The 25,795-nt window shown below is 37.9% G+C and overlaps 1 long non-coding RNA gene across 1 annotated transcript; it reads right to left on the reverse strand.

The window, feature by feature from the left end:
• Nucleotides 1-539: 539 nt before the first annotated feature.
• On the reverse strand, nucleotides 540-22,975 carry LOC104970974 (uncharacterized). The gene is made up of 3 exons (XR_804416.4): nucleotides 22,708-22,975; nucleotides 14,367-14,450; nucleotides 540-982 (listed from the first exon to the last, which is right to left on the reverse strand). It is a non-coding gene; the product is annotated as an uncharacterized lncRNA (long non-coding RNA).
• Between the last annotated feature and the right edge of the window lie 2,820 nt (nucleotides 22,976-25,795).

Consider the following 25,795-nt stretch of genomic DNA (forward strand, 5'->3'; position numbering starts at 1 on the left):
CAACCATTCATAATATTTTGCACAGGCTTGAGAAGTTTGTTTATCAGGTTCAGACCTTGACTCCACCAGTTATAGATGGTGCAATATTGGGTAAGGCATTCAACTTTTCTAAGTCTCGCTTTCCTCAACTGTAATGGGTTGACTTTATAATTTTTTAATTAATTATTTAATTAATTTTATTTTTGGCTGCTCTGGGTCTTTGTCACTGCACTTGGGCTTTCTCTAGTTGCTGTGAGCAGGTTCAACTCTCTAGTTGAGGTGCATAGGCTTCTCATTGCAGTGCAGTGACTTCTCTTGAGGCAGAGCATGGGTTTAGGGCACGTGGACTTGTAGCTGAGGCTCAATGGCTTAGCTGACTTGCAGTATGTGGAGTCTTCCTGGACCAGGGATCGAACCCACATCCCCTGGGTTTAATATAAGCTTTGCAGGTTTTGGGGGGCAGGAATAAGATTAAAGTAGACTAAGCACCTAATAATAATAAGTAATACCTCATCCTGTGGTGTAGATTGGGATCTTTAAGAAAGACTTTGAGCTGGAGATTTGTTTGTAGGAAATTTATTAAGGAGTGTTCTTGGAAACAATACCTTTGGTAGTGAAGGAGGTACTACTGGAGAGGGGAGAGAGAGGTGGCACTATGATGCAGTTACAATGAAGATCTCAACCCACTTTGTGGAATCCTTTGAAGCTGAGATAGCCTTTAGAATTATCCCAAATTGTGTCAAGGTGCTGGTCCTTTGTGTTGAGCATCAACCAGTCATTCCTGGAAAGGGAACATGGTCTTGGACAAGGTGACTCCTTTCATCTGAGGGCAATTTCCAGTAGGTGACAGACTGAATGATTAACACTGAAGCAGGAAAATATGCATAGCATACCCCAGCATCCATAGAGATAGGATGGCTTAGCTCCACTCTTGGCATAGCTCAGATCCACTTTCTCGGAGAAGCTCCTTCATGATCCTGATGGGCATATTTACCTGGAGAAACTTAAAAGAAAAATGTTAGCAAGACAGCTAACAAGATAGCAGTTAACCATAGCTGCTACTGCTGTTGCTGCTATTGAGGCTGCAACAGATATTCATTGTCTCCCATCTCTATAACAGATTTTAAATTTCCCTTGGTTAGTTCATATGCTGGTCGAGGTGACTTACCTTTTGGGGATAACCCAGACTCTCATCTCTCAGAGGTCTGATCTCCAGGTCACCAGGCCTTTCTCGGTCTGTGCTGCTTCACTTCTCCATTTACCATCAGTATTGGTGAGGAAGTATCAAGAAACACCGAGGTAAATCACATGAGTACCAAACACACTCTTCCTTGCCTCCTTTGTGTAATGGCAAATCTCCCTTCCTGGATAATCAAGGCTAATCATCCCTGCTAGCATAGTCATCTCTTTCCTTGCTGTAGGTCTCTTAACAAAGTGACTAGAAAGCAGCCGTGACTTGAAGTTTAATATAAGTGCTTTTCCCCACTGAAAGCATTTCCTTCTGGGAATCAGCATCTCTAAACAGGCAAGTATGGGAAGTACAAATTCCTCAAGTCAATGGGAATTATGGTAGTGGCACCACTCATTTATACTTCTTGGGTCCTGAACTCAGTGGATTGAATGTATAATTTCTTAGCTGGCCGCTTCACTATACTCTTCCATTATTCTGTCAGGCCAGTGAAGTGGTGCAGCATGAGATACGCCCAATGGATTCAATGGTCTTGTGCCCAGCACCACACTTCCTTTGCTGTAGAGGATTCCTTAGTCTTATGCAGTGTTGTATTGTTAGTATTGCTGTGTTAGTAGTGAAAGTCTGCACACCCTCCACTAATGGTGTTAGTTGAAGCCCTCAAGCAAAAAAAGGCAAATCTATACTAAGAATACATGTGGAAAATAGGTGGAAGTGGTCCAATATTATCATCAGCTTCTCCAAAATTGTTCTACTTGAAGAAGTACCATATAGAAGACTCAGTGATGACTGTTTCTGGCATTTGGCAGTGGTGGTAGCTAGATGCTTCAGTGAAGGAAAGCTAGCTTGTGCTTTAGATCCAGTGCAGAATTTCCATTCCTCCCACGAGGTTATTCTATTCCTGCATGTATTGTGCAAGAATGGGGGCTTCCAATGACAGGAAGGGTGATGTCAACTATTGAGTCATTTTTTCTATTTTGTTATTTAAGGCCTCCTCTCCGGCAACTGCTGTCATGTGAGAGACATTATGTGATACAAAGATCTTCATATTTCATGACCACTCATATTAAGCCATCCATATGGACCAGGAAGATCCCCTAGAGAAGGAAATGGCAATTCACTCCAGTATTCTTGCCAGGATAATCCTATGGACAGAGGAGCCTGATGGGTTACAGTGCATGGGGTCACAATGGCTGAGCAATTGAGCACACACACATTCCTTTTTCCTAAACTTTTCTACCCCTCACCTGCCAATCTTTTCTCTATTAGGATTCAGAATAACCAATCCAATTAATTACAAGGCTGTATATATTCTAAACTGAACTAATCATTTTATCCAAAGTGGGTGGCCTGGGGAACAAAATAACTGAATTTAAAGCCAAAAGCTCTTCTTGTTAGGAAAATTTCCTATCACTGATTTTTTTCAGTACTACCCATGTGTAAGCAGTAGTGTAGCTGTCATTCATTGTTGGCCTGTATAAAGTTTGAGTTAATCCATTCAAGAATCCACCTGATGGGAAGCACTGACAAGTCCAAGACCACTGCATATCAAAGATCTTCAGTGACTGGCTCGTCTCTGAATCTTCTTTGGGCTTATTTCTAAATCTCCAATATACTTGCCACTTCTGGATCATTCTGTCTAATTAACATGACATCATCAAGATATTGGACCAACCTGATTTTCTGCAGAATATCTATGTGGTGTAGGTTGTTGGATGATCCTTTGACAGGGAGTGAAAGAACCCCGAGGACAAGATAAGACATATACGCCATTGTCTGTCTCAAGTGATTGTGAACTGTTCCTGATCTTCCATTCCGCTACAATTAGAAAAGAATGTACTTAACCCAATCGGTGATCATATTCAGTCACCTGAGTCTTTATTAATCTGCTCTAACAAATTTATTATACCAAGCACAGCAACTACAACAGGGGCTAGTATTTGGTTGAGATTTTCAGTTCAGTTCAGTTCAGTTGCTCAGTCATGTCCGACTCTTCATGACCCCATGAATCACAGCACACTAGGCCTTCCTGTCCATCACCAACTCCCAGAGTTCACTCAAACTCATGTCCATCGAGTCAGTGATGCCATCCAGCCATCTCATCCTCTGTTGTCCCTTTCTCCTCCTGCCCCCAATCCCTTCCAGCATCAGAGTCTTTTCCAATGAGTCAACTCTTTGCATGAGGTGGCCAAAGTACTGGAGTATCAGCTTTAGCATCATTCCTTCCAAAGAACACCCAGGACTGATCTCCTTCATAATGGACTGGTTGGATCTCCTTGCAGTCCAAGGGACTCTCAAGAGTCTTCTCCAACACCACACTTCAAAAGCATCAATTCTTCAGCACTCAACTTTCTTTATAGTCTAACTCTTACATCCATACATGACTACTGGAAAAACCATAGCCTTGACCAGATGGACCTTTGTTGGCAAAGTAATGTCTCTGCTTTTGAATATGCTATCCAGGTTGGTCATAACTTTCCTTCCAAGGAGTAAGCGTCTTTTAATTTCATGGCTGCAATCACCATCTGCAGTGATTTTGGAGTCCAAAAAAATAAAGTCTGACACTGTTTCCACTGTTTCCCCATCTATTTCCCATGAAGTGATGGGACCAGATGCCAGGATCTTAGTTTTCTGAATGTTGAGCTTTAAGTTAACTTTTTGACTCCCCACTTTCACTTTCATCAAGAGGCTTTTGAGTTCCTCTTCACTTTCTGCCATAAGGGTGGTGTCATCTGCATATCTGAGGTGATTGATATTTATCCCGGCAATCTTGATTCCAGCTTGTGCTTCTTCCAGCCCAGCGTTTCTCACAATGTACTCTGCATATAAGTTAAATAAGCAGGGTGACAATATACAGACTTGATGTACTCCTTTTTCTATTTGGAACCAGTCTGTTGTTCCATGTCCAGTTTTAACTGTTGCTTCCTGACCTGCATATACGTTTCTCAAGAGGCAGGTCAGGTGGTCTGCTATTCCCATCTCTTTCAGAATTTTCCACAGTTTATTGTGATCATCACAGTCAAAGGCTTTGGCATAGTCAATAAAGCAGAAATAGATGTTTTTCTGGAACTCTCTTGGTTTTTCCATGATCCAGTGGATGTTGGCAATTTGATCTCTGGTTCCTCTGCCTTTTCTAAAATCAGCTTGAACATCTGGAAGTTCATGGTTCATGTACTGCTAAAGCCTGGCTTGGAGAATTTTGAGCATTACTTTACTAGCGTGTGAGATGAATGCAATTGTGTGGTAGTTTGAGCATTCTTTGGCATTGCCTTTCTTTGGGATTGGAAGGAAAACTGACCTTTTCCAGTCCTGTAGCCACTGCTGGGTTTTCCAAATTTGCTGGCATATTGAGTGCAGCACTTTCACAGCATCATCTTTCAGGATTAAGATTTTAATAGATTTTCAGGTTGAGATTTTAATAGTCCATTATTATCCTCCAGGATCCATGCTTTGCCTTTTCGAGACCTGAGGTTCCACCATTCACTTGCAAAAGGTCTAAAGCAAGTATGTTGATAAATATTAGATGCTCTCTTACCTGCCTCACCAACATTGGTACTTACTATAATAACTGTTCCTACCCTGCTTCTATTATTATTTTGGCTCCTATTATCCATGTTGTTATCAGGAAACACAGTTCCATGGTCACTACCAGAGAGCATTTTAACAATTGCACTGGTACTACAAGTATCACTGATGCTGTCTTTATCATCTTTGATGGAACCTTCAATGTTTACTGGTGATCTAGCACCAAAATTCTATTTGTGAGCCTGAGTAGGTAGATAATATCTCCTCTCTTTCTCTTTCTCCTGAATTGACTATTTTTACCACCTCCTATTACTCTTCTCCAAGCCACCACTATATCCTATTATGGCCCATAGTGGCCCAGCTCCCTCTCTACAGTCCTCTTTGGATCTGCTTCTCCTGGTTCACTCCTCTGTGGCATAAATGTCACCTTAACAGACAAGTTGTATGTGTCCGTCTTATCTTAAAGACCACTTCCAAGTATTCACAATCACCTTACATTGTTACATTTCCTTTTATAGTGCTATCACTATCTGACATTATATTAGACATGTATCTATTTATTTTCTATATGTTTATCTTCTAGATTGTACTCTGTGTAAAGACAGAGTTTATTTCATTCTTTATCTTTATCAGCTAAAATTGTACCTAATATACATTAGGTGTGAATACATATTTCTCAAATGAATGAATGACTTCTTAGTGTTATCAGATATTGCATTGATGATCTCTGTTGGACATAGATGTGAGTTCTAAGTGAACCAATGACAGAAGCCACAGACCTCTATTAAGTTCAGAATTGTCTTCTCTGAGTTAAATTTGGTTTGGATTTTTAAGATGAAAGGCAGCATTCTGTTTTCTAAGTGGCCCGATTTCCTTTTGCATTGACATCCATTTTGGAGCCTCTATTGTGCTGTGAAGTTTGCTCTTACAGAGTGTATTGTTTACCTTGCACCAACATAGAATCCCTTGGAATTAAAACAAAAGGGATTAAAAGAGATACCATATCAATTTTTTCCCCAAGTTTTCTTTTCTACTCTTGGCATCTAGATTCTCACACATCCCCATGACCAATCTGACCCGGGGACTATTAGGAATCTTGTTCTCTCCATAATCTCCCTGTTATTTTCCTGGGTGTTAAAGGGAGCAAAGAGGGGCAGGGTCACTAAAATTAACTTATTCTTTGTAAATCTTTTGGATAGAATTTTTAGTATGTGATGCATAAGAATCTCAGCCTTTTGTTACTTTGAAATATTTAAGTTATCCAAGTTCAAATAATATTTACATAATTTATTTAGACATAAATCTCTGAATTGCAAATCTACCAAAGAAGTTACATCTATCTGTGTTTCAATATTTATTTACAGTCTTTTCCTTATATATCTATGCAACATCTAGAGGATTCCCTAGGAGATTAATGGATAGGAGAGAAAACACTAATGTTTTATAGGTCAACTTCAGAAATATTTAAGTTTTAAAATATCGACCAAGTCTGGGTGAACACCTCGCTATTTTAATTTTTTAAAATATTTTTTTGTATCTTATTAACAGTGCTATTAGAATATAAACTCCCTAAGGGCATGGATTACTTTCTATTTTTTTCGCCCTGCTTCTAAAATATCTGGAATAGTTCCTAGCATATGTTAGGTACTTGAAATAAGAATTTCTTGAAAGAATTAAAATCTGGTATTTTTCCTGCTTGTCTGAAATTTCTTTACTCCAAAGCTTATTTACACCAAACAATAACCCACATAAAATTTTTATTCCTTTCCTTCTGCATGGAGAAATAACACCACCTTTTAAAGTATACTTTTGATTTCATAAGTTTTCACAAAGTGTCTTGCTTTTTCTAATTATGTGTATAGGTTTTTAAGATGTATCAGATTTTCATCATCTCTGGAAATGTGAGGAAATAATAATTTCACATCTTCAGAATACCTGGTATTAGACATAGATCTCTCCAATGATTCATTTTCTCCACAATATTTATTGAGTTATATTTTATGTAAACCATGGACTTCACTGGACATTAGGAGGTGTCCCCATTGATTTTATATTCTGGTGGGAAAAACACACATTGAACTAAAGAATTCAACTGGGTTGAAATTTACAGGAATGACAACTGTGTGCCATGGAAGCAAACATTCACAGGGGTGACCTCTCTTGAAGACACGATACTTAATTTGAGATGTAAAGGCTCAGTTGAAGTTGGCTAACCTAAAGATAGAACCAAGTGTTCCTGGTACAGGATGTCGCAAGTTTAAAAGTATTGAGGTGATAGGAAACTTGGTAAATTTTCATTTTTGAAAGTGAAATGTGTGGTCCAAGCACAGAGCAAGGAGCAAAGTATATGAGGAGGCCAGAGAGGTTGGCAAGACCCAGCCTATGTGGATTCTTAAAGGATATTTGATTTTGAACTTAGAGTCTGATAAGTCTTATTTTAAACATGATGACATGGTTAGAACTGGTTGGAAAAGTTGCTATAGCTGCAATGTGGAAATGAGTTGAGAGTCATCTTGGAATGCCAATTGGACATTTGAAATATTTCAAATGAGAGACAATGGTGACTTTGACTAAAGTGATGTTGATAGTGGACATAATAGTGGACTAAGGTAAAGAACATGCCTGCAGTGCAGGAGACCCAAGTTTGATCCTTGGGTCAGGAAGATACCCTGGACAAGGCAATGGCAACCCACTCCAGTATTCTTGCCTGGGAAATCCCATTGACAGAGGAGCCTGGCAGTTTACAGTACAGTCCGTGGGGTCCCAAAGAGTCGGACAAGACTGAGCAACTAACACTTACACTTTCACTTTCAAGATAATTTTAATGCCAAGGATGATTGTTTAGTCTCTGCTCCCCTTCCAGAGGGAGAGAACTCACTATCATGTTCTAGATGACTAGAACAGTTCTAGTGACTGTCTCTCCCTCATATTCTTCTAAAAGAAATCTGCCCCTTCTCCCAGCACTGAATCATGTGTGGGAAACTGGACTCAAAGGGAACCAACAAAACCCTGTTGGAAGAATTTGAACCATAAAACCTAGAAATGGAAGAAAGATGCTGTTGGGTTCTAGAACGCTAAGGAAAATGGTGATGATAATAGAGTTGTTGCTATGGCAAATCAGAGCCACACGCAAGTTGAAACTGTGGAGGCACAGAAACCAGGAATTTCTGAGGATCAATTCATTCTGCAGAGAGAAGAATGTAGCATATTTAAGAGAAAAAGAGAAAGATGAGTCTGTGTGATTCCCAAGAGAAAGAGACAGGGAGAGGAGATTTCTAGGAAACTTGACTGCACTGCCTGCAGTTGCATTCTGCAAATGTCTCCTAATTCTTTTTTTTTTCCCTCTCAATAATCTATTTAAAAATTATTCTAGAGTAATATTTTGTTAAGAGTTTCCCAAGTGGCTCAGTAGTAAAGAATCTGCCCGCCAATGCAGGAGACATAGGAAATGCAGGTTTGATCTCTGGGTCAGGAAGATGCCCTGGAGGAGGAAATGGCAAACACACTCTGGCATTCTTGCCTAAAAAATCCCACTGATGTATAGAACAGTCTTATGGACTCTGTGGGAGAGGGAGAGGGTGGGAAGATTTGGGAGAATGGCATTGAAACATGTAAAATATCATGTATGAAACGAGTTGCCAGTCCAGGTTCGATGCACGATGCTGGATGCTTGGGGCTAGTGCACTGGGATAACCCAGAGGGATGGTATGGGGAGGGAGGAGGGAGGAGGGTTCAGGATGGGGAACACATGTATACTTGTGGCGGATTCATTTTGATATTTGGCAAAACTAATACAATTATGTAAAGTTTAAAAATAAAATTAAATTAAAAAAAAAATCCCATGGACAGAGGAGCCTTGTGGGTTACAGTCCACAAGGTTGAAAAGAGTCAAACACGACTGAGTGACTGGGAACAAGATTTTGTTAATTGCAGTCATTTGATACTTGTCTCAGATATTTTCATAAAGAAGATTCTCATTTTTAACAGATCTATGGGATACTTTTCTTCTATACATAGAGCTGCATCTTTCTTCTTGTAACATGGAGTTCTTGGGAACCATGCTGAATAAGTCTAATTCCTCCTGCTATAACCCTGTCCATTGAAGATCATGAGGGTGTCTCATCTGAAAGATTTCTCAACGTAAAACATCCATAGTTACTTTCATTGTTCTTAACGTGATTTGATTTTCAGACCTCTCTCCTATTCTGCTTATTTAACTAATATGCAGAGTACATCATGAGAAACGCTGGGCTGGATAAAGCACAACCTGGAATCAAGATTGCTGGGAGAAATATCAATAACCTCAGATAGGCAGATGACACCACCCTTATGGCAGAAAGTGAAGAAGAACTGAAGAGCCTCCTGATGAAAGTGAAAAAGTGAAAAAGTGAAAAAGTTGGCTTAAACCTCAACATTCAGCAAACTAAGATCGTGGCATCTGATCCCATCACTTCATGGCAAATAGATGGAGAAACAGTGGAAACAGTGGCAGGCTTTACTTTTGGGGCTCAAAATCACTGCAGATGGTGACTGCAGCCATGAAATTAACAGACGCATGCTCCTTGGAAGAAAAGCTATGACCAACCTAGACAGCATGTTAAATAGCAGAGACATTACTTTGTCAACAAAGGTCCGTCTAGTCAAGGCTATGGTTTTTCCAGTAGTCATGTATGGATGTGAGAGTTGGACTATAAAGAAAGCTAAATGCCGAAGAATTGATGCTTTTGAACTGTGGTGTTGGAGAAGACTCTTGAGAGTCCCTTGGACTGCAAGGAGATCCAACCAGTCCATCCTAAAGGAGATCAGTCCTGAATGTTCATTGGAAGGACTGATGCTGAAGCTGAAACTGCAATACTTTGGCCATCTGATGTGAAGAGCTGACTCATTTGAAAAGACCCTAATGCTGGGAAGGATTGAAGGTGGGTGGTGAAAGGGACAACAGAGCATGAGATGGTTGCATGGCATCACTGACTCAATGGACATGAGTTTGAGTAAGCTCCGGGAGTTGGTGATGGACAGGGAGGCCTGGCATGCTGCAGTCCATGGGGTCACAAAGAGTCAGACACGACTGAGCGACTGAACTGAACTCCTATTCTGTCATGCTTATCTGAATACCTTATGATTTGTCAATCATTTTAGAATAAGGAGCCCAGAATTAAATGAAAGGCTTTGTGTATCATTTATTTGACGAGCTCAGAATAGCATTAGACAATCACAATGCACTGTAACTTTGTAGTTAACTAAAAGCTCCTGTCAGAAAATGCCTGTATCTGAGATTTTTTAAAACATAAATAAACATTTAGAAAAAATACTGAAAAAAACAGTTCCTTTGGATTAAGGCACTGTCAACTGATCATCTGAAAAAGCTTTCTACAACATTAAATTGTCACCAGCTACTCAAGCCTTAGCTTATATTCTTTCCAATGTGTCAGTTGATAGTTCCCTATTGAAATGAATTGAAAAACATACAGATTGAGAGAGAAAAGGGGAGTTCTGAGCCAGAATCCAGGCAACATTTCATGGAAGTTGGGTGGGGACTAAGCTTCTAAGTCAATGAGAACACTAGGTGGATTGGGTAGATATGAAAGAGGGATCAACCTAAGTAAGGACAACAAATGAGAGGTGGGAAGATTTACAAGCCTTTCAGGTCTAGGTAGCAGTTCTCTGCTAACGAGGCACTCTCCAAGGCTTTCTTGAGATAGCTGCTTTTTTAAAAGTCTGGAGACGGGTGAGTAAAGGGTATGCAATTTCTGTACTTTGGTCATGGGGATTGCCCATAACCAATGAGAATGATAAATGTAACAAAACCGTTTACAGTGCCAGTGACTGGATGTAGCTATATTGGTCTCTACAGCCAGGCCTCGCAAGCTGGTATACGACCCTCAATGTATCAGATTAGATGACAGGTTAATACCTGACTCCACAGATCCTTATGGAGGAGAGTCAATGACCAATTGTTAAATTTCATTTTCTTCGTATGTGTGTGTGTGGGGGGGTGGTGGTGGTGGGAAAACAGGCAAGTTTCATGAGAAGGCTTTTTCCATAGTTACAGATGACTCCAGGGGCAACGCCAGGAATAGATACCGTTTTTCATACATACTTCAATTTCCAGCCATGCTGAGCCCTCCCAATTGCAAACTGATCTGCTGTGTGCTGGCAGTCTGTCCGTGTGCACTAAGGGACCTGCAGGCATGCCACGGTTTCTGCAACGAGGTATTATAGTGTCTGCATCTGACAAAGGTTGTCTCAGCAGTAGCAGGGCTGCTAGTCTGTGGCTGAAGCTAAAGAAGGCAGGGTTTCTCACTATCTTTCTGGGTTAGATATGCTTATGTGGAGAAGTGCTTTGTCAGAATAAGTGATGAAAGTAAAATTTCTTATACCTTTTCAGATCTGTCTTGGAGACACTCTCTGTAGCTGAAGGTTTCATTTAGCTTTCATAAGGTTACAATGCTTAATCTCAGTAGGGTTATCAGTTCTGTCATGTATTATAAACCCTCCAATCAAGGCAGTGGGAAACAGTGTCTCTATTTAATACCCGGAGAAATGGTGGAAGTCAGCGATTGATACCAACACAATGATGGGAAAAAGTGTCCAGAGGTGCTACTCACATAATCTCATTTTACAACATCTTGAAAATTCAATAGAAAGGACTCCACTAACAATACCATTACACACCACTGATTATTGTTCTCAAATGTTCCTAAAGCTCTGAAAGCATAACCTAACAATAAAAATGTGCTATAAATACATCCCAACAATGTACTTAACTCTATTTTCCCTTTTAAAAACAAAAGCACACAGTGTTAGTCACAAGTCATATAATTTCACTTAAGTAATTTCTTGACTAAAAGTGCATTATCATTTCTTAAACATTGTATAAATATAAATAAATAAGCTATTCCTTGACACTGGAAAGTGTTTCCTAATAATTTAGGAAAGAGTGGGGAATGTTGCACCTTGGGTTAGCTGCTTAACACGTGATCTTTTTTGCAAGACACATCTTGTTTATCATGAGCTCTATGTTATTTGCAAAGGCATTTGGGGAAAAAAAAAATTTCCTTGCAGAGAAAATACAAAACTTAAGTTTTCAAATTTCCTGCTATAAATGTGTCAGTGATTCTTGTTTTTATCTTTTGCCATTAAGACTTTTTGAACAAGTGTGTTTTTCAAAAGGGTTAAAATTGTAGGAAGTTACTGGTATATCCTGTCTAAAAAATAAACAAACAGCTGAGAAACATACATCCAAAGTATGCTCCAGTTCTTGAAAAAACATTTTAAACTAGTTCAGAAAAATGTATTTCTTGTTTCCCGTTTGTGCTTACACCATGGAATGAGGGAACACAAATCTACCTTATTGAGAAAAAAAGGTCATTGTTTCCCTAAGAATATTATATTATTTTATTTTGTAATAGAAGGAACTAATAAATAAACATTTCTTTTACAAATAAATATTTTTGAATTGATAACTTACTAAAATATGTAACAATGTTAATTCTTTTCTTTAACAAGTTTCAATTTAAATTATTTTAATACTATTGACAACACAGAACAGTAAAGTTAAAACTAGACTTAAGATGATTTTCAAAACCATTGGAGTAGTCTGTATGCTTTAAAAAATTCATATTTATATCCACACTCATTTGTAAAGCATGGAATTCCTTAAAATTTGTTGACTTTAAAGTGCAATGCAAATTAAACTTTATCAGTAATTTTAAAATGAAATCTACATATATTATTTTAATAATTCCTGAGATATGTAATAGTATTATGTTGTATTAATTTTTCAGGAATTATTAAATATGGTGTATTATTAAAGTATTATTGAAATATTAAAAATTTAAAGATATTACTAGAATATCTTTTTCATAGTTTGACTATCAAGACAAACTTCCAAAACCTGTTTTTTACTAAAAATCTGCAATATTGTTACCTTAAAATTCTTTTGAAAATGATTATTTTAGGCTATATTCTTAAATGGCCATTTTATGTATTCAATCAGATTTGTTTACCATTTTTATAAACAACATTTATTGGGGAATACAAGAAGCACCAGAAGAGAAAGTTTTCACTCCCTCAAACATAGTAAAATGATCAAACGTTTGAAATAGAGGCAAATTATAAAAATGTGTCTTAACTGGGACGCTTTGCCCTAAGGAACCAAGCATTTGCGTTTGATGATTCTTCCATAAACCTGAGTTTATTTTAAAAAATGGATCCTTTTAATGTAAGAAAGTTGATGGAGAAAGAATTCCACTTACGAGTTTTTCCACTAGCACTATAAAACGCCATCATAGCACCTTGCATTTTTGGCATCTGCAGTTGAACTGTGGAGTTCAACTGCAGATGTCAGTCGTATTTTGAAAAATGGTGTTGTGTCTACAGGATGCAAGTAATCTGGATGAAAATTCAAATCAAATAGAAAAGCCTACTTGGTCCTAGATGCTCTATTTGAGTTGAGCAGTGATACGCCAAAACTTCAATAGAACATAAGGAAAAGAGAGGGAAGAAGGGAAAAGGCAAGAGTAAAAGGAGAAAACAAAGCTAGGTTTGAAGACAGATTCCTTTACAGACTTCTTAGTGCTCTTGCACCCATATGACATTGCCATTCCTCCAAATACAAGGATGGTTGGTCTTTGTATAGAAAAGTACCCTGTACGTGATCACCCTCATGGCAATAATCTGACAGTTAGTTGATTAATTAAAAATTTTTTCCTTTACATAGCAAGTGTTTAATCCTTTTTCTTTGCTGACGAAATTGACTGCCATATATCAAAAAGAATACTTCTCTGAACTAGCTGTTTGGATATTTTTTAAAAAGATACTAGAATAAAATGTTTTTAACTTGAAAAATATGGGTAGGAAAGCTTTTGAGAGCTCAATCATCCTTGATGACTCATAATTTGATAAATGCTAGAGACTTTTCTGTTTCCAGATACAGTTGTCATAATGCAAAATTATTCTTTATTGTTTTGCATTATGTTTGTAGTTTCTGTACCTACATAAACTCTCATTTTACATTGGTTTATAGTAAAACTCTAGTGAACGATGTGTTCATTTTGTTGAACAAGAAAGTCAATCTGGAAATTAAAAGCACCTATGGAGAACCTTTTTACATAAATAGGGGGCTCGTGTGGAACTCAGTCTTACAGATTCTTCATCTTTCTAAGGACAATGGTTCAAAACCAGAGTTAAAATCAGCATAAAAAGAGAGTTGCAAAGTCAGAAATTCTAAATAATTCATGGATATGCATGGAAATAATGTTTCAAAACTGGAGTCAGGAGCAGCCGCTGGGGGAAATTTTTTTTTTTAAGAATCACAGTCAACAACAGTCATATTATTTCAGGTTAGCTCACACCATTGTGTGCATTTACAATGCAACGTTTGTATGCTTCCATTGGTTTGGGAAAGAAAATTTAGAAGTCTTAAAACACACAAACAGCAAATATAAAGAATCCTTTCTAGTTCTTGCAGACAGTATGCCTCAGTAGTAAGAAACACCGTTCTACTTGTAGAATATACATGAAAACATGATTCAATACTTTTAAAAGTAAATCCAAACTGTGAGTCTCAAGCCGGAGAGTCCCTCATTCATAAAATAGTGCAAGATTAAGACAAGTTATTGTTTTCTGTTATTTCCCTTTGTTTATTTCACAAATGCCCCTCAATACTTACATAGATTTAGAATAAAGTTCACTGGAGATGCTTGACAGATGAATAATCACTCATTATCCAGGTAGGTCATTTATCATTCTAAAACTGAACAATGGCATAGAAGCAAATTATTTATTTTTCCGAATCTCTAGGTTAGAAATGTGAATGCAGTAACAGAAAAAGGAAAGTAATCCAAATTGTTTGAGAATAAATATTCAAGTAAAATAGGATATTCTTCAAAATCTCATTTGGGAAAGTGGTAACTGATAATTATTTAAATGGGACCATTCCTCCTCAATTCATTTAAATTGATTTTTACTCCAGCTCCCTTTTCATGGTAAGAACTATTGTTGTAGCTCTCTGGGCTGACATAAAGGTAATACTTACTAATATATTTATGGGATTTGGATATTAGACGAATCTAAATTACCCTGATATCTCAAATAGAATAATGAGGATTATTCATTATTTAGGAAATAACTCAGTAATATCATAACCATGTATTCTGAAAATTAACTTTTATATTAATATTTTTAAGTTACTTATCCTAAATGTTTTCCTTGGGTAATGGTGATGTTGACCCTGTAATTATTTGGGAAAAAGCATATTGTTCACCTTTAGTATGCAGGAAATAACTAGCTTCTTATTTCATATAACTCAGTGAAAATTTCCAAATTTGTAAGTCAATTTTTCTTCCTACCAGAGTGTGTGTTTAACCTTGTTAAGCCTGAGGCTTTAAACAGTGTATTTTGAGTGTTTTTAAAGATACTGAAGAGACTAAAATAATTTATATTATAGAATGCTAAATGAAATCTTTATAAATACTAGTTATCTCTAAGAAAGGTTTAGATTTCTTAACTCACATCATTAGTTAATCAAATATTGGCTTAATTTTGTTCTGGATCTATGATCATGCAGAATTTGAGTCAGAAGTAACTCTTTAAATGCACACCTAAAGCTGCAGTTTTCTTTCTTTTCCTTTTAATTACTAAAGGTATTGTTTCCTGCTTTTTCTTGTTATTAGTTCTGATACCCAAAAGGAACCTCTGTGCAGTACATTCAAGTCAAAAGCTGAATATCTGGTCTGCTCTGTGACTCCCCTTAATCAGCTGTCCCATAACAGTACAATTGAAAACAAGGCCAACCCTGCTGCCCCATGCAAGTTGTAGTTCACTTTAAAGCCATCATACACCACGTGGCTTGGCAGTCGGAACATGGTGAGCTGGGGGATATGGAATTTGATTCTGATTTCATTGAGCGCTTTGCTTTTCCATCTTGACCATTTTGTTATTGACTGTATCTGTTAGCCTATTTGGACAAAATGAATGTGATACAAAAGCACTACCTTTACATCTCTCTCTTTAAAAAAACAAAACAAAACACCAAGTCCAGATTGTCTGAAGTCCTAGCGATTTTCCCTCAGCTCTCTCTTTGGCAGTTTATTAAGAACGTGTGACATGAATGGGCTCTAGAGATGCAGATTCTCATATGTTTACTCTATGAGAAAACTCACTTCCACTTGCACAGAGCTCAGGAAGAGCAAGGAGGTTTCGTCCTCTCAACTAGCTTTCATGTCTCTGTAGCTGCTACTCAGTGCCCTCTGTGGTGAGGCCTCAGGCAGGCTCAGAGAGAAAGTATGCTGTGATCAAAATGGAGATGGCAACTCTTGGTTTTGCAAAAGTAAAAAGTCCACCATCCAGATGAAGCTGCAAAGATCACAAATGACCAGCCATGCTTTGCCAAAAATCAGAAAGTGATCTTGAGTTATTTATATGCTAACTACAACTTAATCTCTGCCTTGGTCTGAGAAAAATAAATACGTAAAAATAGGCAATGTAAAAATACATATATAAATTTTAAAAATGAATGTTAATTTTTCTATTAGCACTTCAAAAAAAAAGGTTGTCAACTGGTGATGACCTTAGCTTGGACTCAGTTCTGCAGTGAGCATGTTTTGAGGCTACAGGTGTCTACAGACAGAAGAGTGAGGGTAGGGTGGCATACTATAAAAGTGGTTACTCCATCAAAACTTAGGTTTCAAAAAGAATTTCTATTTGTCTAAAACAAATGTGAAAGCATTTCAAGGAAGCATCTACATATTCTAAAGCTAATTAGGATTGGCCACTTTATTCTGTGATACTGAAGACTTTCTTGACTTAATTTTTTTTCTAGTTAGGCTTCAAATGGGGCAACAATCGATTGTCTTGGTCTCAGAACTTTGGTCTCTTACTTTTCTTCCCTAAGGTAAGGAAGAAGTAATTCAAATATTCTGATTATATTTAATGGTTAGATAGCTTTCCATTCCAGGTCTGATTAGCCTTAAACTGTTGTATTTCTTTTTCCTTAAGGTGTAGCTAATGAATAGTCATTATAAGTTTTAAAAATTATTATATCTGTTTTCCACTTGTGTTCTGAAGCAAAAAAAAAAAAGAAAGGCCATTCTTTCCCACTAGGGAAGATGTAAATTTTGAAGTGTATTTTTATAAAGTCTCTCACAAGTCTTTGGCCACTATTTCTCATCAATAGTGTATGCACAGATACAACAACCCACAAATGTGTCTGATTACTGGGACATCAATTTCACTCTTACCAACTAAAGTAGTTTGACTTTATTATTTACATGATTCTTAAAATATGCAGGCCACTGACCACACAAATAAACATGTGCTTTTGGATCGGTAGAAAGCCTGGTGTTTATGAACAGGGTTCTTTGTATTTTTAACAATATCTGGCACATTTAAGCAAAACTCTGTACTGAAACACGGAGCCTGGACAATTGTGTGCCTCATGATCTGTGCTGGGCAGGGGCCCCAACCTCTGCTCTTTAAGCAGACAGGAGTACAAAAATCTGTTATTGCAGTTTGACATTTTCTTTGCATGATTAGGTCAGTTGGTAAATCTCCACTTTGCAGTTCTTAGAAGCCCAGATTTCCTGTTACAAAGCAATGTGGTTCTGATTACAGCCTTATTGAAGTCCAGACATATACCTATGCTCGGCTAGCAGCTCTACTTCTCATTTTCCATGTTAGCACCAGCAGCTTATTGACCCTACCTTCCTCTTCTTAGCTTGCAATGGTTGGGGAGATTGGAAATCCAAGGGGTCGTCTTTAGGGAGGTGAACACAGAGTGAGTATTATCTATATTATCAATTCTGGTAAAAACGCTCTTTTAAGTTTGAGGAGAAAATCAAAATGAGTCAAACACAAAGAGAAACTAATTTTCTAGTGCAGAGCTGTGGTTTCATCTGCTTTAATTCTGTCACCACCAAGTTCATTTGGTGAGACCATTATTATTATATTTCAAAGGAACATTGTCAAAGACTTTTAGGTGTACCATAAAAAGTCCTAGTCCTACCTAATATTACATGGTGAATCTGGTCCATGGCACCATCTTTTTATTATAAGGATGAATTATACAGCTTCTTACATAAATCAATGTAAGCTTCTATATATGCCTGTATAAACCTGAAAGCTCACTGATAAAGCTTCCTAACTTGTCTCCTTCTTTTCATTCGTGCTCTCCTATAATTCATTCCTCACAGAGGAGTCTGAATTTTCTTTAAAAAATGAATACAGGTAAGATCTTTCCTTTCTCCTGTTAAAATCCTCCAATGACTTTTTGTTACATGATGATCAACATCCAGACTCCTTTTTGTGACATCAAAAAGTTGCCATAATCTAGGCTGTATCATTTTCCTGACTTCAGTTACTACTACTTTCTCTTTGTGCACTGTATTTTATTCACAATGACTTTGTTTCTGGTTCTAACTTGAAGACTTTCAACTGGTTGTTCCCTCTTTTTGAAATACTCTTTTTCTGTCTCACCACAGTACTGATTTCTCAGCCATCTTTTGGATCTCAACTTACTCATCATGTCACCAACTCCAACAACTCTTCTCAGAGCCACCTTATCTAAAGAACAGCTACTATGGAGAACAGCTTGGAGATTCCTTTAAAAACTAAAAATTAAACTAGCAATCCCATTATTGGGCATATACCCTGAGAAAACCATAATTCAAAGAGACACATATACCACAATGTTCATTGCAGCACTATTTACAATAGCTAGAATATGGAAGCAACCTAGATGTCTATTGACAGATGAATGGATAAAGGAGATGCGGTACATTTATACAATGGAATATTACTCAACCATTAAAAAGAACGAGTGTGAGTCAGTTTTAATGAGATGGATGAACCTAGAGCCTGTTCTACAGAATAAAGTAGGTCAGAAAAAGAATAGAAAATACCATAAATTAATGCATATGTATGAAATCTAGAAAAGTGGTCCTAATGAACCTATTGTCAGGGCAAGAATACAGAGGCAGATGTAGAGAATGGGCTTGTGGACACATCAAGGGAAGGAGAGGGTGGGATGAATTGAGAGAGTAGCATTGACATATACACAAACTACCATGAGTTCAATGGATAGCAAGTGGGAAGCTGCTGTATAACACAGGGAGCGAAGATTGGCATCCTGTGATGACCTAGAGGGGTGGGATGTGGGGGTGGGGTGTGTGGGGGGGAGGGAGGGTGGGGATATATACATACATAGGCACTTACGGCTGTTGCACGGTAGAAACCAACACAACACGGTAACACAGTCATCCTCCAATAAAAAAAAAAAAAACTAAAAAATAAAGGAACCCTCCTAGGGTTTCTCCTTTAACTACCTTTTTTCTTTCAGGATACTCATTATTCTCTAGTGTTTTCTAATCATTTCATTGGCTTATGTGTTTATTTTTGGTCTCCCTATACAGTAATATGTGCTTCCTGAAAAGGGGGACTTTATCTTACTTTTGGTGGGTCTTTGCCTGGTCTGGAATAGTCACTGGATGTTCTTTTGTGTTGGGTGGATGGTTGAATGACCAAATCATTGAATTTATTAATAGTTAAGCCCACTAGCCAGAAAAAGCCCAGGACTGGTCTTAATCTACTACAGCTATGTGAGGGCCCATTAATTTTCATCCCCTAGATTCTACAGTTACCTTAATTCTTGCCAGAGCCCTACATTCATTTAGTTTCTATTCGTACCTAGAGAGAGAATCCAACACAGGCTAGGTACTTCATGAATGTTAGTGCAATTGGAATCTGATATTTTATTTTAATTAAGTTGAGCAATCTCATACTTGCTGTATAACATATTGCTGCTGCTAAGTCACCTCAGTTGTGTCTGACTCTGCGTGACCCCATAGACGGCAGCCCACGAGGCTCCCCCGTCCCTGGGATTCTCCAGGCAAGAATACTGGAGTGGGTTGCAATTTCCTTCTCCAATGCATGAAAGTGAAAAGTGAAAGTGAAGACGCTCAGTCGTATCCGACTCTTAGTGACCCCATGGACTGCAGCCCACCAGGCTCCTCCATCCATGGGATTTTCCAGGCAAGAGTACTGGAGTGGGTTGCCATTGCCTTCTCCGGTATAACATATTAACTCTACTAAAAAAGCCAAGTTTCAAAAAAATTGAGTGATAACATTCCCCCTGTTTTAATGTCAGTGAAGTATCTTGTCATGATCTCCAACATGTAAAGGCTAAGCAAGCTGAGAGATAAAAAGACTAGTTGGAGTTTTTATGGGAACATTTTTCAAAGAGGTTTTGTATTGCTATATTACTGTATCTGCTCACATAGAATTTCTTTAAGGAAGTAGCCTTACATCCCCTTTTCCAGAAAAGATTAATGTTAGGTGACTCATCCTAACTTGGTGAGCTGATAGGAAAGGAAGTACCCATGTTTCTAATCCCCGACCCCACCCACAGCCCTTCCCTTCATCTCCTATGTCTCTGTCTTGCTGCACATTCACTGTTTGAATGTCTTTGCTCTGTTTGGTTCCCTTCAGATTTATTTTAAAGTTCAAACTTATTTTCTTGTTTTTAACATATTGTTTAAAAGCATGCATAAACAAAAAGCCTGGGCGTGGAAACAGAACAGTGTTCAGGGAATAGGAAAGAAAAGGGGTAGGGAGACACTGGTAAGAATCAGCACATCCTCTGAAGTTCAAAAATCCTCTTTACCCAAGACGGTAATGGTCAGGGCATGGTGAAGTAATTCCTTTTCAAAGGTAGCTAGAACGGAGACTGGAAATGACTAGTGCATTTACTCATCATTGATGGCAAAGCTGTCTGCATTGTGTAGCCCAAACTTCAATGCCCTGCTGCTAAGTCATCCCATGAACCACAGAGTGGAGAGTATTTAAAAGCACTGGCTATGAAAAAAAAAAAATAAAATAAAATAAAAGCACTGGCTATTGACACACTTTGATTGGCAGCTAGAGACATTTTCATATGTGATGGATAAAACAGAGGCACTTACTTTCTTTTCTGATTTTACATCGCCATGATACATTCTTTAGATTTTTCTAAGAAGGATAAAATACATTTTTAAGAGGGGTGGAGTTGTAACTGACCAAGGAGGATGACAACAAAACCTGTTCTTATTTTGTAAACAGAAACCATAAAGTACAACAAGTGGGCAGTTATCTCAGGGTGATTCAGACCATTGGTGCTAAGTTGAGGAGGGGGACTCTGAACGGGCCCACCGGGCTTTGCCTTGTACCCACCCTCACAGCCCAATCCTCAATTTCTGCAAATAAAGGCAGGGAGAAAGTTATAAAACTTTGAAAGGCATCTCAGACTTTCTTGTGTTTCTTTCTTTTTTTTAATCTGGAAGAGTTCAGGGCAGGGGTAGAAGGAAAATGAGCTTCAAATGGTTGAGGAAACATGCCGAAGAAAAAAAGTGAGCAATTAGGAAAAAAGGCCTACTTCATGTTAAAAAAAAAATGCAAAGTTGTGGTTCCTAAAGAGTGTAGGGGTGAGCCTCCTTCTTCCACTATACTACTCAGCCTCACAGGCGATATACTGAGCCTCTTCGAGCCTGTGTGCCATCTTAAATTGAGGCTAATACTTATCTTGCAGCTTGTCATGAGGTCTAATCTAGTACTAGGTTCATAGCAGATAGTCAATAGTTGATAATTTTAGAAATCAAAAGATAATTTGAACTGGTAGTTAAATGAAGAATTGCCAGTGGTTTATAGTAGGAAAGCTAGTCTTCCTTTCCAAATCTGCAGTAAGTGGAAAGTTTTCCTTTTATCAGAGATCTTCAGCTACATAGAAGCCAAATTCAGTAAAATCCCTTTCAAAAGATATTCCATTATCTTAATTGTAGGTTGAATATGGATTTCAAAATCAATGACAACGTGATCATTTAGAACATCCAGAAAAAAAGGAAATAGGTTGCATGTCATGTCACTGACATGGGCTAAGGAAGACTGTGTGTTTACAAATTTTATAAGTAACATATAATTGATTAAAAACAAGCACAAATGCAGACTCTATAAGAATGTCTATAGAAAAAAGACAGAAATCTGAGCCCATTACCCGCAGATAATTGTTATTTGGTGTATATCATGCAGACATTCTTCTATGTAGTCATTCACAATTACTACTTATGTGAAATCATACCCTGCTGTTTTCAATCTTATTTTAATTTAAAATATAACAATGGTTTTCAATATCAATAAATATATGCAGTATTTTTAATGATTTGCACAATAGTCTCTTTGTGTGGCTATACCTTATTTAAACAATTCTCCTTCTGAGACAATTTAAGTTTTTATTTTCCCAATTCTTTTTCCTATTACACCCTATCCTTGTATTTGCTTGAATGTTTCTATAGACTCAATTCCTTTCAGCCAAATTGCTAGGTTAGAGAAAATTCAAATTTTTTTTTTTTTTTTTTTCAGTTTTTGATATATATTTCCAAATTGCCCTCAGGAAAGTTGTTCCAACAAATGCCCCAGTGTTTATTAGTATTCTCTCTCTTGCTATCACTGGACATTACAATTCTTTTAAACCTATGCTTACCTAACAATAAAAAGGTACCCCATTTTAATTTACATTCCTTTGTTTACTGTTAAACATGGATCATTGTTTACTGACTAGCTGAGAGTCTGCTTTTTGTGAATTGCCCATTCCTGTCCTTTGTCTATTCTTCTACTGGCTCTTAATCTATTTCCGAGACTGATTCTTAACAGCGTCTTGTATATTGGGGCTATTGTTGGTCATTTTGCAAACTCTTAATTTTTAAATTTATTTTGTGAATTCACAGTATTCAAAATTCCAAGTAAAAAGTGGCAAAGTTTGTATGTGCAGAAAAGGACAGGACACATACAGAAAAAGGGACAGGCCTTGTGCAAACATCCACCGTCTCCCTAGATATTATTAAAGAAGTAGCTAAATTACAACATGAGGAAACAGGATTACACGTAAAAATACAGTTCCTCATAGCTAACATTTTAAAGGGATGGCCATGTTCTAGAACAGGATTCTGGTATCTCCTTCTGAGGGACTTTGTAAATGAGTTACATACCTTTCTGTCAGGCTTGAATAATCCGAAGGGATGGGTTGGATGACTGCTCAAGAGGTCCCTTTGCCCAGAGTGATTACTGTCTTCTATTTCCACTCTTGAACTTGAGGTTCAGAAAAACCCTAGCTCAAGGTTCTTTTCAGTAAATTTCAGCAAATGCTATTTATATTGTCCTTCTTAAAGGGTTTTAAAAAATTAAGAAATTCTAAACTGTATTTCTAAGCTTAAGAACAAATAGAAATAGGTCTGTCTTTTGATTCTTCCTAATAGCAGAGCGCATACACAGAAAGTGTGACCATGAGTCATCTTCGTAAGCTTTAATTTCTTACTGCTCTCTTGTGGCCATTCAAATGAACTGTCCAGATGTCTTTTTTGAAAAACAGATCTTATAATATTAACAGGAAAACTTTTTTCAACCAGAGTCATCACATTTAGTTTGTGTAGTAAATTTAGTGTCTCTGACATTTGAACATCAAGGCTAACAAAATAATTTTTTTATTTTTTTATGAGGTACTTACAGCAATGGGGTTGAATAGGAAAAAGGTTGTTTCTTCTGATGTTTTTAGTAAAACCAACCACATTGTTATTCATCTATGAAGTCATCAAAATGCTGAAGTTTGAAATAGTTCTGGCCATTCTGATGGTAAAATAATGCTGTTCCCAGCTTCTTCCCTTATTGGGATTTTGGGAATATCAGTAGGGTCTAAGATTAGTCATCATAATATAAAACAGTTTCTTTTTAGAGAAAACCAATTCAAATACTGTCTATGTATTATAGCACAAATAAGATAAAACTCAGAAATAAAATCATTCTCGTACATTTGTGTCATGTTATACTGCCCATGAGTAGATGGGACCTAGGAACTGAAATCTCAGCAGTCTTAGAAGTCAGAATAGATTGAAATGCTTTATTCTCCCAAGTCTGAGTGTCAATCATGCAAACTATAATGTTCTCTAACAAACCTCTTATTCATTTGACTTCAATTCCTATAAACACAGCTATTCAAAGTGTGAAATGAAAATGTTAGGTGCTCAGTCGTGTCCAGTTCTTTGTGACCCCATGGACTATAACCTGCCAGGCTCCTAGGTCCATGGGATTCTTCAGGCAAGAATACTGGAGAGGATTGCCATTCCCTTCTCCAGAGGATCTTCCCTACCCAGGGATCGAACTGGGGTCTCCTTGATGACAGGCTGATTCTTTTCTGTCTGAGCTACAGGGAAATACTTTAAATAGCATATATATGGGTGTTTTTTGTTTTTTCTTTTCCCCCCGTTCATGGAGCTAATTCTTCCATAAAATGAGGTCAAATGCATTCCAGGCATTAAACTGTAGAGACAGAATTGAGCTCAGAGTGTCCAGGGTTAAGTTACGCTATAAGATCTATATTGGAGCACCATTTCTATGCAGTCCTGGGGGTACAATCAGTTCAGTTCAGTTCAGTTCAGTTGCTCTGTCGTGTCCAACTCTTCGTGACCCCATGAATCACAGCACATCAGGCATCCCTGTCCATCACCAACTCCTAGAGTTCACTCAAACTCAAGTGCATTGAGTCGGTGATGCCATCCAGCCATCTCAGCTCTGTCATCCCCTTCTCCTCCTGCCCCCAACCACTCCCAGCATCCGGGTCTTTTCCAATGAGTCAACTCTTCGTATGAGGTGGCCAAAGTATTGGAGTTTCAGCCTCAGCATCATTCCATCCAAGGAACACCCAGGACTGGTCTCCTTTACAATGGACTGGTTGGATCTCCTTGCAGTCCAAGGGACTCTCAAGAGTCTTCTCCAATTCCACAGTTCAAAAGCATGAATTCTTTGGCACTCAGCTTTCTTCACAGTCCAACTCTCACATCCATTAATGATCACTGGAAAACCCATAGCCTTGACTAGATGGACCTTTGTTGGCAAAGTAATATCTCTGCTTTTTAATATGCTATCTAGGTTGGTCATAACTTTTCTTCCAGGAAGTAAGCATCTTAATTTCATGGCTACAATCACCAACGGCAGTGCTTTTGGAGCTCAAAAAAATAAAGTCTGTCACTGTTTCCACTGTTTCCCCATCTATTTCCCATGAAGTGATGGGATCAGAAGCCATGATCTTAATTTTCTGAATGTTGAGCTTTAAGCCAACTTTTTCACTCTCCTCTTTTACCTTCATCAAGAGGCTTTTGAGTTTCTATTCACTTTCTGCCATAAGGGTGGTGTCATCTGCATATCTGAGGTTATTGATATTTCTCCCAGCAATCTTGATTCCAGCTTGTGCTTCTTCCAGCCCAGCATTTCTCATGATGTACTCTGCATATAAGTTAAATAAGCAGGGTGACAATATACAGACTTGATGTAGTCCTTTTCCTATTTGGAACCAGTCTGTTGTTCCATGTCCAGTTCTAACTGTTACTTCCTGACCTGCATACAGGTTTCTCAAGAGGCAGGTCAGGTGGTCTGCTATTCCCATCTCTTTCAGAATTTTCCACAGTTTATTGTGATCATCACAGTCAAAGGCTTTGGCATAGTCAATAAAGCAGAAATACATGTTTTTCTGGAACTCTCTTGCTTTTCGATGATCCAGAAGATGTTGGCAATTTGATCTCTGGTTCCTCTGCCTTTTCTAAATCCAGTTTGAACATCTGGAAGTTCACGGTTCACATATTCCTGAAGCCTGGCTTGGAGAATTTTGAGCATTACTTTACTAGCATGTGAGATGAGTGCAATTGTGTGGTAGTTTGAGCATTTTTTGGCATTGCCTTTCTTTGGGATTGGAATGAAAACTGACCTTTTCCAGTCCTGTGGCCACTGCTGAGTTTTCCAAATTTGCTGGCATATTGAGGGCAGCACTTTCACAGCATCATCTTTCAGCATTTGAAATAGCTCAACTGGAATTCCATCATCTCTACTAGCTTTGTTCGTAGTGATGCTTTCTAAGGCCCACTTGACTTCACATTCCAGGATGTCTGGCTCTAGGTCAGTGATCACACCATGGTGATTATCTGGGTTGTGAAGATCTTTTTTGTCCAGTTCTTCTGTGTATTCTTGCCACCTCTTCTTAATATCTTCTGCTTCTGTTAGGTCCATACCATTTCTGTCGTTTATCGAGCC

The sequence above is a fragment of the Bos taurus genome, chromosome 1 (genome assembly GCF_002263795.3).
Source record: "Bos taurus isolate L1 Dominette 01449 registration number 42190680 breed Hereford chromosome 1, ARS-UCD2.0, whole genome shotgun sequence".
NCBI classification, from domain to species: domain Eukaryota; kingdom Metazoa; phylum Chordata; class Mammalia; order Artiodactyla; family Bovidae; genus Bos; species Bos taurus.